Below are 5,459 nucleotides of genomic sequence, written 5' to 3'. Positions count from 1 at the left end.
CCTCCAGGCGTAAAGAAAATGAGAGTGAAGCCTGAAGGGGAAGGCTCCCACACAACATAGCCCTGCCCACCGCGATGCGTTCAAGAACACCTACGGAGATATCATGACTTCAGATGCTGACTTTTGGAACATTCAGTTTAACACTTGAATTGTTGAATTTACATATATCAATTCTACCAAAATCACTTCATATATTAAAGCCTCCTGTAGATTAAATTACATCAATACGTTTGGTACATTTTGGTAATATTTGTTATGGAAAATCAACAAAGTAAAATGATCAGCATTACAAATCACTTAACACATTTATGGTCCCCCATCAGAGGTAGTGAACGATAACATTATAGCATTGCAAGGATATTGCTGACGACAAGAGTAGCCAGCATTTGTTTGTATTCAATCAAATCAAATCAAAGTCACCAAAATTATGCAAAAGATGATTTTCTTGAATTATTCTTGTAGTAGCCTATAACCCATTTTTAAAGCAGTCTTTGTGTCGGTTACTCTGTACAGTTTGAAATGTCACCACATTTGAGGCTTTCTCTTTGAACACAAGAACACCCATTTCCCTTATTTAAATGTGGGTGTTTTTCATTCCCATGGATTTCCAATGATATTTTGACATTGTATCTCAAATATTAATGTTCCTTTCGATCAAGCGATCGCTATGCGACAACATGTGTGATAAATAATTTCATTAAATGTGATTTAAATTGACAGTAAATCACTAGCAGATACGTTTTTTGGCATTATCGGTAATTTCATATATACTGACGTTAGCAACAGTAATTATCAGACAAAGTGAATTTAGTGAAGACAAACTAGCGGCTGTTCTGTCTGAAGGTGTGTATTCTATTTAGTTGAGGTGTTAAAATACAAGGGTAAGCCTTCAGCAAAAGACTTAATCTAAAGAGAGAGAGCGTTGGAGTGAGATACTGCCTGCGTCACTATCAAACTTTATGACGTAGAAAGGATGCGTCATTGTGTGCCTGCATACATTTAAGGAGGAGGAGAGTCATTTGCAAATGGAATTCTTATGCGTCATGATGAAGGTGCATCAATTTACTTTCATGGCACACTGGTCTTTACAGAGATGGATTATACTCATTTGTCGGCACCCTGGCATGTCTTGAATGCTGCAGTGACTGTTGAGGATTGGCAGCATCTGGTTTCACAGACATCCAAAATCCCCATCAGAGCAGCAGAGAACGTTAGTAAAGACACTGGAGGCAAACACATGTTTTCATCTTTGTTGTTACTTTTGCAAATGTAAGTCGTGTTATAGTCAGAACCCTTCTGATTGCAAACATTTGCCAGTTTCAGGTGCTTTCTGTGGTGCCAGCACACTGGATTAGTAGAAAGAAAGTGGAAAAATGACAGTCTCTAGATTTTTTATTTTAAAAATCTATAAAATAACAAAACATGCTGGACTTGGACTCTGATGCAAACTACAGAAAAAAATGTAATAGAAACGACTAATCATAGATGAAAAACATAAGGACTGATCTTACTTACTGCCAATATTTCAAAGAAAGACAATATATTTTGGATTCTAGACTGAAGAAAACCACAAATGCCAGAGCATACTACTGCAGACCTTGATCCCTATAGCGCTTTCACCTGCCCTTAATTCCCCTGATGGAAATATTTTTCAATCTCTTTCAGCACACTCTTAAAGTGATAGATATTTGAGGTTCACAGCCTACTACACAGTTTATACCATTAGGTTAAAAATGTACGGTACACTGATCACTGAGAGGGATGTGAAAGAGGGCGTGAGCAGCAGCCTCAGTATGCATTTAAAAAGAGAAGATGACATCATTGCCTCCAATGACATCATCCTCTTGGTACGAAATACTCATGTAAAGATCTTTGTTTGATGCTTAAAAAAACACCAATTTTGTTGTTCTGATGGATCACAACCAACTAATTATTTGTAATAATTAGAGGTCTCAGTTTGATCATAAATGAATAAGGGTAAATAATGTCGATAAGGTTCATACTGTATATACACAATAAGACTGTGAGTTACCAGAGTCAATTACCTTGCATGTGTAAGATTTTTTGGTCATTTAATTTTGCAATTATCAACCATTTTATCGGCTAATTTTCAAATATTGTTCATATAGTCCTGTCTCTAACATCTAGTGTTACACAAACATGATTCATACTCAATATCTGCAGCATTTAATCATTACTTGGGGTGTTGATTTTACATCCAGCTACAGTATCATCACTACAGAAAGATGACCTTTGTTACACAGTGCCAACATTATGAGTTGACTCCTTCAAAGGAATATCCTGTCAGCCCTGTGTCAGTGTCGCTGCACCTCAAAGAGGGAAGCCACTCATGAATAAATAACAAGAAAATCCTCACGTGAGGGGGGATTACATACCAAGAGGATGATGTCATGCTCTCAGACTGTTTGGGATGACGCCACTGAAGAGGATGATGTTATCTCTTAAATCATCTCCTATATTCTATTTATATTTAAATTAAGCCTTTATGATTTTCATGGCAGCATTCTATTGTACATGCAGATTCAATTTATTTGAGCACTGAAGGATGCAATGTCATTTGATATTACTTAATAAGCTGGGCATTTGTATCTTTCTTATCACATGAAAGCTCTTTTGTGAAAGGAAGGAAATAGGAGCGTAAAACAATCAGGTGAGGGATATTCTTAGAGCAGGCTCTGCAGGAAATACTGTGCCTCAGAAGCCATGGCACAGTTTTTGAGGATGTAGGTTGTTTTGTCAGTTTTGGACAGCGATACACTGGACTGTTTTCAGTCTGAAAGCTACACTTGGCAACCTTTGTTGAGTGTAACTTTAATGTAATAGTCAAGGTGTACTACATTAGAGTGGTATCAATCATCTCATTAACTCAATGAGAGTTACAATAAGTGTGTTTCTCAAATATTGAGCAATATATTTAAAATATATTCAGTTTTAATTGAAAATGTATACAAATCTACATTCAGCTTCCTCTCTGAAAGCTGTCCCTTAATCATCTGAATTCTTTTATCTTCTAAAAACAGTATAAAAATAGCTCTCTTATACCTTACAGTATACTATATCCCCTGCTGGGATGTACTGGTCCGCTGATCAGAAAACTTAAAGTACATCTTCCTGCCGGTCCTCTGTAAATAATTCATGGAAGAGACCATAGGGGGAAAGAGTAAGTAGAACAGTTGTACAATTGCTAGTTTGACTCTCTAGGTTATTATATGTAAATGTAGTCTTAGAAAATGTTTAGAGGTTTTGTATATATCTTTTTCTGAACATGTTTCATGATTGCTGTTTTTTTAATTAATTGAATACATAATTTTTCATTTGAGTTTTCTGTAGCCAAAATATTTGTGTTATGTTTGTCTTCATATTTTCGGAAATTCAATATATTTTGTCAACGTGGCCCGGCACACTATCAACTACAAGATAAGAGGGTTGAGAGGAAAATGTGACAGTGGAGTGCAATAACACCTCCGCCTGCCTCTTCATCTTTATTTTTTTCATTATGGAGTATGAGCTTCAGTCTGAGTACCTGTTTGTGTCATGCATTACCTTCATCCCTGTGCAAGCAACAATGTGTGCAGACCCAGTTTGAGCATTATCTCTTTTCCAGAGCACAGCTGTATCACATGTCTCCTCGAAAGCTACGCCTGCTGAAATGCAAGCTGACCCTGAGTTCTGCAGACTTCTGGTTAATATAGCCCATTTCTTCAAAATAAGACGGATGAACAAATTGGAACCAGCCAGAAAAATAAAATTCCTTCTGACATCTGTCATTCTGTCCGCTGAGAGAAAGCAATGGGTTCCAAAAAGCAAATTTGCCCCATAACAAAATGGTTTTGTGACAAAAGTACAAACTGGATTCAGTTCCACCTGCATTATCTCATAGGTCACAGACAGGGAACCGGCTGGAGAAAACATCTCTGAGGTATTAATCAAACATTTTTTGTACAGCACAATTCTCACCGGTCATTGCCATTATCAGTGCAGGCTGTTGAGCTGAGATTAGTTCAAGTAAAGAACATCAAAGAATACTCTACCAAACCTTACTATCTGGGTAAAATCTACAGATCTCAATGTCACAAACCTTTATTGTGTTAAAAAAATCAGGTCCACTTTTGAAGGTTCCTAAGCCCTCATATAATCCCCTTTTTTTTGGCGTCATCATCAATTTGAGTGAACCATGAAGAGGAAAACATGTATCTGCTTTTACCATAACATTTTATAACACTATTTAAACCTGAAATAGCTGAGGGTTTTTTGCTACTAAGGGGCAGCAGGAACAAGTATCACATTAACACATGATCACCTGTTGATAGTTCATATGTAGAATTCATTAGCAAATAGTTGCTTTTCACATCCCAGCGTATACAGAGCCACACCACCCTTGAGTTAGGTTTACTTTTCTGACACATTTTTGCTCGGTTTTTGGTCTCCTGCATTTCCATAGGGAAATATCTGACCTTTAAGCTTCTTAAACCTCCACTATATTCATGTGTGCTAGCGGCTTACTGTGTCTTGCTGCCATTTTGTACTTAACATGTATACATTGCGGGAATGGCCAATGTGATCCAAAACAGAAAAGCAGGAGGGTACACTTAAAGCTCTGTAAAAGGGACCCGGAAGATTTGGTTAAAAATGATCTATACATTTATCACGAACGACCACTTTCGCATGATTTTTACATTCTCATTTGATATATTTCCTTGTTAAATAATTGATGATATAGGCTTTGCACTGTTTAATTTGGGGCTCAACTAATGTTAGAACAATCATGTCATCCAAAGAAAGTAAAAATGTTATAATTGTGTTTTTCTACTGTTGAGTGTTAATTAAATTAAGAGAAGATATTTCCAGATGCAGAGCTGAGACACAACACCTGCATATCATCAAGCCCTGTGAGAGAAGACAGACAGGGAAAGTGTCAGAGAAGCAGAGAGGAAAAAATTGTGAGTCAAGGTAATATGTGGCCAAACCACCATGAGAGGGAAAAAGACTGATTTGTTTCCAAATCTGCTGAAATTTAGCAAAACATGAAACCCTGTCATGAATGATGCCTTCTCTTTCACCTTTTCATCCTATCGTTACATCCAAAGGGCTCTTTTTGAAAGTGTCAGTTTATGCGTTAATACATTTAACAGACAGAAAGAAAAATATCAAAGGAAATAGTTTCAGCACAAATATGTGTATGTTCTACTTGTCTCTGTTAGACATTATTGTAATAAAAAATGTTTGTGTAGATGCTAACGTTTCTGACATGGTATAAATTAAATAATTGCTTGCATTTATATAAAAAAATTGTAATTGCTTACAGCCTTACACCCTCCAATGGACCAGTGTTGTAAAGACGTTATCACATTCTAATCCTGAAAAAAAGTATCATGGATGTTTGCCTGTAACACAACGTATTTCCCAATAAACCTGCCCCACCCAACCATTGTGTGTGT

Source organism: Eleginops maclovinus, chromosome 9 (genome assembly GCF_036324505.1).
Source record: "Eleginops maclovinus isolate JMC-PN-2008 ecotype Puerto Natales chromosome 9, JC_Emac_rtc_rv5, whole genome shotgun sequence".
Taxonomy (NCBI): Eukaryota; Metazoa; Chordata; class Actinopteri; order Perciformes; family Eleginopidae; genus Eleginops; species Eleginops maclovinus.
This window is presented reverse-complemented; position numbering follows the sequence as displayed.